General features: G+C 42.1%; 1 protein-coding gene across 3 annotated transcripts in view; it reads right to left on the bottom strand.

Moving 5' to 3' along the window:
- LOC147710984 (neuropeptide Y receptor type 4-2-like) overlaps nt 1-12,261 on the bottom strand; it is a 156,262-nt gene extending 144,001 nt beyond the window's left edge. For all 3 annotated transcript variants that reach the window (XM_086921781.1, XM_086921782.1, XM_086921780.1), the window contains exon 1: nt 11,779-12,261. The gene's annotated coding sequence lies outside the window, so the exon portion shown is untranslated. The remainder of the gene's footprint in view (nt 1-11,778) is intronic.
- Between the last annotated feature and the right edge of the window lie 1,130 nt (nt 12,262-13,391).

Here is a 13,391-nt window from a genome sequence, read left to right as displayed (position 1 = left end):
TAAACTCTGCCCTATTTTTAACCTTGGCATTCCTCTTCTTCTTTTAACCCGCCCACTGTTCACTGGATAAAGTCTCTTTAAGTGTCAGGGCTCAGGTATGAGTATTTTACCGTGGATCCAAGCATGAGCGCGCTGTGTCTCATGGTAGGTGTTCACTAAGTGGATACAATGCTCTCTTCCAGCCAGTTGATGATTTTAGTAGAGTGAACCCACACTGGCAAACTGAATCTCCAATGGTTCCCCCTTTACATCTGAGTCATTGCTAAGGTCATTTGTAATCATCTGCATCTATCCCTGAGGAAGTGTAACGCATTACATCGCACTCGCAGTCATCGCACCCCACCTGCGAGACATCATCAACACATCCTTCGACACCGCCATCTTCCCCGAGAGCTGGAAACACGCCGAACTCAGCGCTCTACTCAAGAAACCAACAGCGGACCCCACCGACCTCAAGAATTACCGCCCCATCTCGCTTCTCCCGTTTCCAGCCAAAGTCATCGAGAAGACCGTCAACAAGCAGATGGCCGCCTTCCTCGAGACGAACGGATCCCTCGACCCCTCACAGTCCGGCTTCCGAGCCAAACACAGCACCGAGACCGCCCTCATCGCCGCCACCGATGACATCCGAGCCCTGATGGACAATGGAGAAACAGCGGCCCTCATCCTCCTAGACCTCTCCGCGGCATTCGACACGGTCTGCCACCGCACCCTAATACGGCGCCTCAGCAACATCGGCATCCAGGACAAGGCGCTGGAATGGATCATCTCCTTCCTCGACGGAAGAACACAGCGAGTCCGCCTACCACCGTACAAGTCAGAGGCCTCCGAAGTCATCTGCGGCGTCCCCCAAGGATCATCCCTGAGCCCCACCCTCTTCAACGTCTACATGAGCCCCCTCGCGGCCATCGTACGCAAACACCACCTCAGCATCATCTCCTACGCCGACGACACCCAGCTGATCCTCTCCCTGACCAACAACCCCGCCGCCGCCAGAGCCAACCTACACGAAGGGATGAAAGAGGTAGCCGAGTGGATGACGACCAGCCGCCTGAAACTGAACTCGGACAAGACGGAGGTCCTCATCCTGGGCTCCTCTCCCTCCGCCTGGGACGACTCCTGGTGGCCTCCCGCCCTGGGCACCGCACCCAAACCGACAGACCATGCACGTAACCTGGGCTTCATCCTGGACTCCTCCCTCTCCATGACCAGGCAAGTCAACAGCGTCTCCTCGGCGTGCTTCAACATCCTACGCATGCTACGGAAGATCTTCTGGTGGATCCCCACAGAGACCAGGAAGACCGTCACCCAGGCCCTCGTCACCAGCCGACTGGACTACGGCAACGCCCTCTACGCCGGGACCACCGCCAAGCTCCAGAAGAGACTCCAGCGGATCCAAAACGCCTCAGCCAGACTCATCCTCGACATCCCACGATCCAGCCACATCTCCGGACATCTGAGAGACCTTCACTGGCTCCCCATCAACAAGAGAATCACCTTCCGCCTCCTCACCCACGCACACAAAGCCCTACACGACCAAGGCCCGAGCTACCTCAACAGCCGAGTCAACTTCTACGCTCCCAAACGCCACCTCCGATCAGCCAACCACGCCCTCGCCGCCGTCCCCCGCATCCGAAGAGCAACCACAGGAGGAAGGTCCTTCTCCTACCTGGCCGCCAAGACCTGGAACTCCCTCCCATCCGACCTGCGCCTGACCCAAGACCACCTCTCCTTCAGGAAGAAGCTGAAGACCTGGCTGTTCGAGCAGTAGCGGCACCCCCCCCCCCCCCCAGCGCCTTGAGACCCTACGGGTATGTAGCGCGCTTTACAAGTGTCACTGATTGATTGATTGATTACATGAAACACATGGCCGGAGGGATTGTTGGCTGATGAGGCTGATGAATATGGATTATATTTTCAATTGGATTATTGAAATATTAATTATTCTTAAATAATAGCGAATGGGTGACCAGTTAGGAGAAACAGGCAAGCATTATTGTCACAACTGCACAAGCAATCAGTTAACAAAAGAACAATATCTTCATTTAAAATTATTTCTGCGTGCGAGGGCAATTAGATTATTAATCATTGAGAGAGTGTTCAAGTTCTTGACATGAGGAATCACCAAAAAGCCGAAGAAAACTGATCCCTAAAAGAAAATTGTTTCTGAAATTAGCTACTGGTTCACACTCGAAAGCAGGGCCCAAGCAGGCTGGCTTTCATCAGGTCTACACATATGCAACACGTGCATATATAAAGCAGATATTGTGTGGGGCCACATTATAGGCAAAACTAATGTAAGTTACTTGATGGTAAAGTCATGTTCACGCTGCAAAACCAACTAGTTCATTCCTCAAAAGAGAATGCAGCTGTGCCTTTATTTTTGGCACTGAATGGATGCAAAAAAAAATCCCATTAGCTTGTTCGCTTGAAAATGTCTATTGAAATACAAATGTGCTTAAAAAGGAAAAAAATCTCCGCGTTCTGTTGACTTGAAGCAGAATTACCCAACTTCACAGATTATGTTTTTTGTTGAAAAATACCTTTATAAAAAAATCATCAAATTTGATTCTACAGATCCCAGCTCATGTTTTCATTCATTGGGGTTCGCTGCTTTATGCACACAACAAATTGGTCACCTTGGACTGCCCGCAGCAGCAAAAGCTTCAGTCTACCAGCGTGATGTAATGCACCCTCCAGTCACATAAGGGAAGTTCCTACAAGCAAGTCGATTTCAAAAGCAGGTCCTGGACCTCAGTAGATCTTCAGACAAGCGGGGGACCAGTGGCATTAGTCCTAGAGAAAGTTCATAGGAAGCACAATTTCGAGACATGGCTGGAGACAGTTCTCTCCCTGGGCTTTTTTCAGGCAGATAGCAAAGTTTCTATGGTGCAGCTGGAAATCCTTCTGAACTCTTAAAGGCCCGTTCACCCCTTTGGATGGACCAAGTGGGGTCTTTTTATGTGTAAAACCATTCAGCTATTGATAATGACCCCCTCTGTGAATGAGTCTAACATTCACAGACTTATTCCTCCCACATTTAAATTCAGTGTGATCCAGTACCTATGTCAGCAATACGCTTTCTAGTAAAATGCTGTCCCAGAGTTCTATATGCAACATTATCAAATGTTTCTTGCTGTATCTTTAAAAGAACTTCTCTCCCTCCATGGAAATGGAAGTATTCACCTGGGTTTTGAGATTAAGAAAGCCTGGAGTTTAATCTGCCCTACCCATGCTGACCTTTCTGTGGATTCCATATGGTCTGCTAGAAGTTTGCTCTGGATGTAGAGAGGTGCAAACAGCTCTGAAGTGACAATAACTCAATTCGAGAAAGTAAATGCCCTCTAACAAGACTCAGCTGAGTTTAGAGAGATCTATTTAATATCCCTAGCTAGTAGAATCATTATAGGTAAAGTGGACATTACTACTAGTCTGTTCACACCACTGTAATTATAGGCATCACATTTGGTTATGCTACATCTTTCCTATAATAGCAAATTAGTGTTTTACTCCGTCTTACTTATTCGGAATACGCCCTACAAAATGGCTGCAGAAAACATTCACATCTAAAAGTTCCATTGTATTGTTGAACCTTAAGATTACCTTTTTTCACTTCTAAAAACACATAAGTACACTCTGTACAACTGTATCTGTGTGGACAAGGCTGACATTTCAGATGAATAGTAATGGCATTTTACATTAAAAATCTGTGTATTTTTAAACATGATTCGCAGGCCTTCAGCCCTTGCAGAGTCAAAACATCAGATGCCCAGGGTGAAAAATCGGCTGCGGCAGTGATGTTCTTGGAGTGGAAGGGAGTGAGTTTTTGGAATAAAGGGATGACATAGATTTGATAATGGTTGCTGTACAGATGATCTTGTTAATGTAAATAAGTATTGCAAAATGGGGAAGTCACTTCACCAGCAAATGTTTCAGAGTGGAAAACGTTTTTTATTTTATGTGTAGGGATACCGAAGTAAGCACGCTGCTGCATGGGACAATCAGATTCCAGCACACATCTCAGCTTTTTACGAGCTAACTGATCCGGTTCTTAGTTTAGGTGGCACAAATTGCATCCAAGGATGGAAAACAAAAAATGTCTCCACTTTAAGGCAATTAGACATCTTTTTGCTTCCCTTCATTATAATACTGTCTCCTCTATCAGTGTTCCACACATAAATAAAAAATGTTGTCTAAGAAACATTTACAGTTACTTTCATATAGACTGCTCCTTTGACATGTTTCCTAAAACATATATACATCACCATCTAGAGACAAATGAGTGATTTAAAGATTGGCAGAGCAGGACTCCTACCGAAAATTGTGGGGGATAGAGGTTCAGCAAAAGTGTGGTTTGTATTGTTTCCATTGTCAGAGTCTCAACTGGATCCACCGGTGGAAACCAGTAAACTGGCAGCCCACTAGCCATCATGTAAGCAATTCAAAGCACAGATTGATCCGTTCTGTTGAGGGCAGGTGCAAGCCTGCGAGGCATGGTGGTTGCAGGTTGAGCAATTTTTTGTTGCCCACCCTCCGACCCCGTTACTTGGAGAGACAACTCCTTTCGCATCAGAGCCATTGATTACTTGTTTCGCAAAGACAAACTCTCACTTTTGAAGTGAGTTAGTATAAAAATACAGAGAAATTGCAACCACATCGAAAAAATGTCATCCGCTCTACATCTCATGGATCATAAAGAAGAACCGCCTGGTGCTGCCACTGGATAGTAGTGTTGCCACTGCATAATAGTGTGTCAATCCTCCATAGATTATAAAAAATCTTCATTAGAAAAAAAAGAAATAGGACTGGTGACTAATATGGCAAAGTTTTAACCTTTAAAGGATCAGTATTTGTTTTGTTTGTATTTGTTTTTTTTTTATTCTAATGAAGTTTTTTTTAATAATCTATGGATTGACACTCTGTATTAATGTTTAGTATGTAAAGCTCAATTGATGAATTTCTGTGAACAGGTGAATTTGTATAGGATGGTCAACAATTGTCTATAGTGTATGTCTATAATTTTAAACATAAATATTTTTTGTATATGGCTGTCTATTAATATTTCGGAATAAGAACAGGAGATAGTGGTTGGTTAATTATATTTAGCATTATTCTATTACATTTTACATCTTTTAGTGCATACTCACTGGATTTCCCGTTGATGTGATAGTACAAAAGGGAACTTGTTCTTAAGATTGTCTAATGTACCCTGTCTCTTTTGGCTAAAGAGGGGAACTCTCTTAATTTCGGAGTCACTGCATAGTAGGCTCGGTGAAAACCAGTGGTTGATTCAACAGTAGGCTTAGAGAGTCCCAACTAGCAGGTTGAGTTCTCTAAATTGATCATGTGTGAAATGCTTTGCACCTTCTCTGGCCTGCAAGGCTGGAGAGCCTCACACAGGGACTAAATGGCCCTGAGAGCTCCTTAGGCAGTGACGTTTTTTGTGGGATGTCTAAAACACAAGAGAGTCCCTGAACTTTGTCATGATTTAGTAATGTACTTCCTTGCTCAAATAGTTTTTGCGAAGATTGGATTGGTTTTCTACCAGGGGATTACTGTTAGTAAATTTAAGTTCATTCCAGACGCATGATGCTGGCAATATCGTCAATTGCAAAGTCATCATTTGCCCTTTTCAAATTGCAGTTCATATAATCTCTGTGACTTTAATGTCACCTTCTGGCATTCGTAAAGACAAACCTAAAAACGGAAGGAACAAACGTCTTTTGAAATTCCTGAGGGTTTTATGTTCACCTTTCACTTACAATGACATTTCCAGCAATATCAGGAAATCGAGAACAAAGACAAATCGACTAAAAATAGTGCTATACAAAGAAGATCATTAGAGCTACATTACAATAAAAGAAATTTTAGAAAGTACACTATGAAGTATGTTTAAGGAAGGGAAAGAGAACCAAAATCGACTGCGAATTTTAAAACCCACACAAATTACAGAGTCCCAAAACTTTAAACATTTCAGCATTAAATCACAGAATTGCGGTATTGTTAAATCTGCCTGTTCTATATTTGCCTCACTGCCATTTATGGAGCACTTAATTTATTTTATTTTCAACGTTTTTGTTAAATAACTTTAAATAGTTTTAGAATCCTCTTTACACTAAGGGAAATACAGTAATTTAATTTGTTGAAAAATTAGAAAAAAAAAATTACCTTGCAAGTATAATAATTTTATTAACAAGATAAAAGTATCACCTCGGAAAAGGACTTGCTTTTTAAACCTATTTTGATATAGTCCCTTTTTTCTATATAGTCAGTGAGGCGACTCTGTAGTTATGGTCCCGCATAACACATAACAAACGCACCTTTTGAGTTACATTTGGCCAACTAAAATAGTTTACAAAGTGTACTACAAATTGGTCAAGAGAGGTCAAATGTTATGAGATGAACATTTTTTTTCCCACTCAAAAATGATGACAATCTTTTTCTCAAGCACACAGTAAAAAGTATTCCATTGATTAACATCAAACTGGCAAGAAAATTGTGATGTTCATCTCTAAAGTATTGTTTGAAATGTTGAAGAAAAAAGAACATTACACTGTCATGCCCCGAGTTTAGGTCGTAGACACATGCGAGTAAAAAATGTATTGAAAAGTGAGTTTCTTTTTGGCTGGTATGCATGAATCGTTGCTTCCCTATCCCTTCTTCACCTCCAGTTATGAACCGGACCAGGAAGAGGATGAAAATATGGAACTGCTCTTACCCTTTAGAGCCTATCACTGACCAGAGATTGAGGGTTTAAGGGGGTTTCATGACATGCTCCAAGCTTGCCCAAGGACCGGGCTGCAAAACTCATATGGACGAGACCCACCAAATTCCTGGACCATGTCCAGGGACCAGGTAACAATGTTTGTGTGGACACTAATCTTTTGAAACCCCTTCCCCTCACACTCCTGGAGCCCATGAGCAGATATCACCTGCCTCATTCTCTCTCTCTACCGTAGTTTGTTAGAGTGGGTGTCTACAGTGTGGCTAACACTAAATGTATCTTCTAATATCATCAGAATGCTGGGACATCTGCCATTTAGCCACAAGATGTTTCAAGGTGTCATTAGGTGGTGCATGTCATTTGGTGGTGCTTATGCTATGGATCAGAAAGGCAAATCATTTTTTTTAAAGGAAAAAATATTTTGGATTGTAATGTAAATACCCCTCACTGATGTTTTAGGGACCTCGACAGGCAGACAGACAGACAGACAGACAGACAGACAGACAGACAGACAGACAGACAGACAGACAGACAGACAGACAGACAGACAGATAGATAGATAGATAGATAGATAGATAGATAGATAGATAGATAGATAGATAGATAGATAGATAGATAGATAGATAGATAGATATGAACTAAACTTGCCTTTTTTTAAAGTAAATCTTTAGAGGTGTCAAACACCACATATTTGTCACCAGGACCCAAAAAGTAAACTGTCTTACACAAACCGCACTTTGTGGAAGGACATGTTCTGGGGAGTCAAAATTATAAGCATCAGTAGTGTGGGCATTAATGGTGCACTAGTATATAGGTATTGCTATCTACAATTCAGGTGCACTCCACTTTTCTTGACCCCACTGCTTAGATACCACAATCCATGAACAACAATTTCAAAAATTGAAAAGGAGCGTGAATTATTATATATACATTTTTGTTCGATTAATCAACGTACGTTAAACATAGTGCTTTCCACAGCATATCCAATATCGATAATTCTATGGCATTCAATCATTCAGGATCTTGTATATAAGTTCTGATTCCAACTTTATTCATTATTTCAAAAAAAGCTTATTCCATTTAGCCCAGCCAACGCGTTTCGTCCCTCAGGACTTCATCAGGGTTGTGTATTTCATCAATGTCAAATTTTTGAATAGTTTATAATCTTCTCCCAAGCCAAGTATCTTCATGAGGAACTAGTCATGGCCATGGGTGGTATAATACCCCCCTGTTCAATCTATCTCCTATGTGCTCCAATCTTGAAATGCCACGAAGCCTCATGGCATTTCGAGATTGGCAATAAACAAAGAAAATTCCTTTCTGTGTTATTCAATCCAACTATATTCGAAACCTACTCAGACAGTTTAAGTAGAGAGCTAAACATATAAAATTTCCACAATTACACATAAAAATGCATTCATCTTGATTTGATTGTCCTTAAAAAACAGGCTAAGTGCCTTATTTCACAATTTTTTATATGCAGGGTATCAAACAGTACATTTAATTTTCACAATGCTTCCATTATAACAAGTCACTATCTCCTTACATATCAATCACTGCAAAATACAGATTTAAAAACAAATAAAACAACATTAGTTAAAAAAGAAGTCCGAAACGTGTCGACATAAGGACTTCTTTTTTAATTAATGTTGTTTTATTTGTTTTTAAATCTGTATTTTTCACAGATTGATATGTAAGGAGATAGTGACTTGTTATAATGGAAGCATTGTGAAAATTAAATGTACTGTTTGATACCCTGCATATAAAAAAATGTGAAATAAGGCACAAAGCCTGTCTTTTAAGGACAATAAAATCAAGATAAATGCATTTTTATGTGTATTTGTGGAAATTGTACATGTTTAGCTCGCTACTTAAACTGTCTGAGTAGGTCTCGAATATAGTTGGATTGAATAACACAGAAAGGAATTTTCTTTGTTTATTGCTTGTATTACCCAGTCCTTTATGGTTTTTATGGGAAACTCTCTTTTTTTGAAAGATTTCGAGATTGGAGCACATAGGAGAAAGATAGAACAGGGGGTATTATACCAACCACGGCCATGACCAGTTCCTCATGAAGATACTGCATTGGGGAGAAGATGATACACTATTCAGAAATTTGACATTGATGCAATGCTCAACACTGATGAATTCCCAAGGGACTGAACATGTTGGCTGGGCTGAATAGAATAAGCTTTTTTGAAATAATGAATAAAGTTGGAATCATAACTTATATATAAGACTTCTGAACGATTGAATTACATTGAATTATTGATATTGGGTATGTTATGGACAGCACAATGTTTAAACTAGGTTGATTAATCAAACAAAAATGTATATGTAGTAATTCAAGCTCCTTTTCATGTCCTGGGATTCAATATCTGGTGACTAAGGTTCTCACGTGCATCAGGCTGGGAAATGCTGATGATCGATAGTTCTTTTATTTATAGGCTTAAGAAGAGAACATATATTTTTGATCTGGGAGAAAGAGGAACTGGATCACTTGGTATGGGGGATTTAAAGGTACCCTGCTATTCTGATGATTGTTGATTCCTGTGTGCTGCAAACTTTCTTATCATGTGACACAGATTAGTCAATTTGCGTTCAGACTACATTGTTCTTATTGTTTATAAACTTGGAAAAAGGGAGCAGCACAGTAGTAGTCAACATTTAAACATAGAGAGTCTGATAAATAAGAGAGGGCAAAAATACTTCTGAACAGAGAAACACAAACACAGTAAAAAATACACCCAGTAACACAACACCCACTGGCACTACTCAACCTGAGAACATGTGAAATGGCACAAGAGTTTGCAAACAAACCATAGTAATGCACACACATTACTGGACTCACTACTGCAGGATGTTGCAGCAGCAGAGCACAGCGCATAATACCACTTCACAACACATTCCTCCTCCTCGATCCACGCTCCACGATGGTTTATATAGTTCCTTTGGCAACAAAAAGACCTTGTGGGTGGGCAGGTAGACTGTGAAATTAAATGAACACGTCAAATCACAGCTAATTAAATGACAGGAGCCCTCACCACACCGTAAAACACTATCATGCACATTTTATATGACACTGTGCAGCCTTCGGGACACTCTGTGCCACACCACCAAACAGCCACGCAACACCAAACCCTTACACCGCAAAATAAGCATCACATCAGCAGTCTACCACTCAAAATATACATCTTCCACCAAAAAGTAGGCCAAAACACACAATATAATACAGCCAATATGCTTTCCAATAACACTATGCCACACCACAATGCAAAGCATTGCCATATCCCTAGCAACTCTACGCCACGCTATGTGACCACTGCAAAGCACTAAACCATCCAAAACCAAATGATACAGAGAATAACCCACACACAAAACACCCTACACCCCAGCACAGTTCCACACTACCCAACCCAGCTCCACTCCTATATACCATACTGCAACGATCCCATCATAGAACACCATACTACAGGAGTCCCCATCATGCCATAAGCCAGAAAACAATACACTAAGGATTAAAGGCACTCCTAGCGGCACATAGCCACATCAATCCACATCAATCCAGATCATGTGCCACCATGAAGTATCAGTACAGTAGATTATTTAATGTGATACATCTCCTCACAACACATCAAAATATCTTACTACACGCAGCATTCAACATCATATCAAAAATACCAGAAGTCACTTAACACTAAACATTTCAAATAACACCACAGTGCAACACATATAAAACCATGCTTTTACACACAAACCACAAAAGGAAACACACACCAGGATAAATCACCAACCACATGACCACAACACACTACTGTATAATCTGTCCCACAGATAATCACAGCACAAACCACACACACTGAGGCAATACTGCCCACCTTTTTTTTTGGGGGGGGGGGGGGGCACCTGGGCAAATGGAGGCCCACGATATCAGAACTGTTGGGAGGACAGACGTACCTATCTCAACACAGACCAGTGAGTGAACAGCCAAAGTATCAACCCAACCTGGAGCCTATATCACATACCAGTAAAACAGCCTTTGAATCAACAGGCATCCCACAATTCGGCAGACCCACGCGGATTGGTTGCAAGCCACAGCAGTGTTCCCCACACCACACTTACACGGATATTTGTGGTGATTACCCATGACCAGCAGTCAGGCGGGAATAGGCACAATGAGAATGACACTGCCCACCACAAAATAAAACCCTAATAAACACGCACTGCTCTCAGGTTTTGGTAGCCCACGTTAATTAAGATTAGGAACGGGGGCTGGGTCAGAGTGTATACGGGAGCACACTCTCTGTGGCGAGGGAGCGCCTTCTCTGTGGAACAACGCTGCTAAAGGATTTTGTCGACCAACAGCCACAGGGCACCGTGGGAAACGCCGTGTGTTACGCGCTCCAAAATCTCCATTGCATAATACAGTTATCATTAGTGGGTGGAGCGCGTCACATACGCACAATGCGCCTAGACACCTTCGGTCATTAGTTGCGCTATACAAATAAATAAATACATGAAATAAATAAACAATTGAATTGCATGTGTTTGTAAATTGAAAACACTTTGCGATGTGCACCAATGCGAAGTTTCTAAGTGTTCAAAACTGGTGTTTAGAGTTGAATAAAGCAATGCATCAAGTTATTTGAGGGTGTGAACCTTTTCTAAGTCGTGTGCTTTTCAGATGACTTGCTGTCCCCTGCTATGCATACAATAACAGATAGATAGATAGATAGATAGATAGATAGATAGATAGATAGATAGATAGATAGATAGATAGATAGATAGATAGATAGATAGATAGATAGATAGATAGATAGATAGATAGATAGATAGATGTCTTGCGTTCATATTTTTTCAACGCCTGGTCAGGGGTAGTAAGTGCTATATAAATGACGTTTTAACGTAGCAAAGAAGAACATGCTTAGTTAGATTGCAAAGTGCACATTCACGAACATAATCTCAGTACTGGGTGGACTTAACCTCGTGAATCAGTTTGCCGCCCATCGTAGATTTCTGTGGTTGATTGACTATAGATAGGGGATAGTGCTTACCTGTGCTGGAAATGAGTTTCAGTCACTGGCTCCAGATGTGTCCCCTGCACCGTGGAAATCTCTGGAGCAACACGCTGCTGTCCGTGTCTCGTCGGTTCCAAAACCGCGCAGTTTTCTTTCGGTGTTGTTTCTTTTAGTTGCCTTCCCGTACTCTCGGCTGGAATGGTTGGGCGCCTCGGGTGCTCCATCCACTGGCTGCACGCTCTCCGCAGCAGCCGGGATCCTGTCAGTGTTTCCAGCCACTCTGCTTATTCTTGTACCTCGATGGCTGGTTTCCTGGAGCTGTTTTTGTAACCCTCTGTTGTATGATGCTTTGTACTCCGTTCAGCTACATCCTGGAGGTGCCTTCCTGCTCTCTGTGGTTATGGATATGAGTTTTAATTTCTTCCGTCGCTCAGCTTCGGTTTCCACAGTTGCAGGGTTACCTGTTTGGAGCGGTTTCTGCTGGCGCTACCAAGAGCAGAACAATCGACCTCATATGGGTTGTCTGATCAACAGTGCGTGAAAAGAAGCAAAAAGTAAACCGCTGCCTGAGTTTGCTGCAATTACCGGCGTTTTTTGCAGGGAGTTGTTGCGCCCTCTGCTGGCAAGTTTAAATTAAGCAACCGAATGTGAAACTTACGCAGTATTATTTGTGGCGACCGTCGTATCTAAAATTGAGAGGCTTGTAGAGAAAGCCGAGCCGAGTGACTAACAAATGACACAGGGGCAGTGCTTAATTTGTGAAAAGTTAAGTTTTGGGGCCCTCGTTAGTGGGGTATTGCAGCTTGCATCCGCCCATTGCCTGTGCCAGCTCTGCCAATGCCAGTACCAACACACCTACGACTAAGCATCACACCTCTCTCCAAGTGTGACAATTCAGACTGTTGAAGGCCCTCAACGCTATACGAATTGCTCGAAGGTAGGTATTAGGCATTTTTAACGCATATTGAATAAATAAACTACTGTTATTTTGCTCGTCTCTAGATTAGAAAACAACGCCATGTGGCAGACAATCAAAAAACCACCGAAACCACCTGCTGAAATTAAGGTTGTCAAGGGTTCTTTTGTCCTTATTCATCGAGGGCACTTTTGACTATGCCTTCAAATTAAGGTGACTATTTTCAGTTGTGTTGTGTAGGCAACTGAGAAATTCAAATTTTTGTGCTTGGAATTTTTGCATTCTTTCTGAGAAACAGAAAAGAAAGAAATGGCCAAAAGAGGTACGAGACTGATTTTTAAATCTGGATTTTCACAATTTGCCATCAAGGAATATCAAAGGATTTCAGGACATTTTTTTCCGACTCACCCCAGAAGATACAATATGGTGAGCGTGACAGATTCTCATTCCTCAACTCTACACACCAACACAAGGGCATAGCTGTCAATAGTGCAGCAGATGCAGTTGCACCATTGCCCAGCAGTATTAGGAGCCCTATGCCACCAAATTATAGCTGCCTTTAAAAAAAAATCGATTTACAAAAAGGGGGGTGGTGATGAACAGAGTGTCTGAGTTAAACAGACCACTCTTACCCAGTCCAAAGATCAGGGCTTGATCCATCACCGTTATTTATCTCACTCCCCCATCCCAGCTCAGAACCTGGCTATATGCAAATCAGTCTGTCCCTGGCCCA

This window comes from Lissotriton vulgaris, chromosome 5 (assembly GCF_964263255.1).
Source record: "Lissotriton vulgaris chromosome 5, aLisVul1.2, whole genome shotgun sequence".
Taxonomy (NCBI): Eukaryota; Metazoa; Chordata; class Amphibia; order Caudata; family Salamandridae; genus Lissotriton; species Lissotriton vulgaris.
Note: the sequence above shows the minus strand (reverse complement) of the source record. Positions and strands in the feature narration are given on the sequence as shown.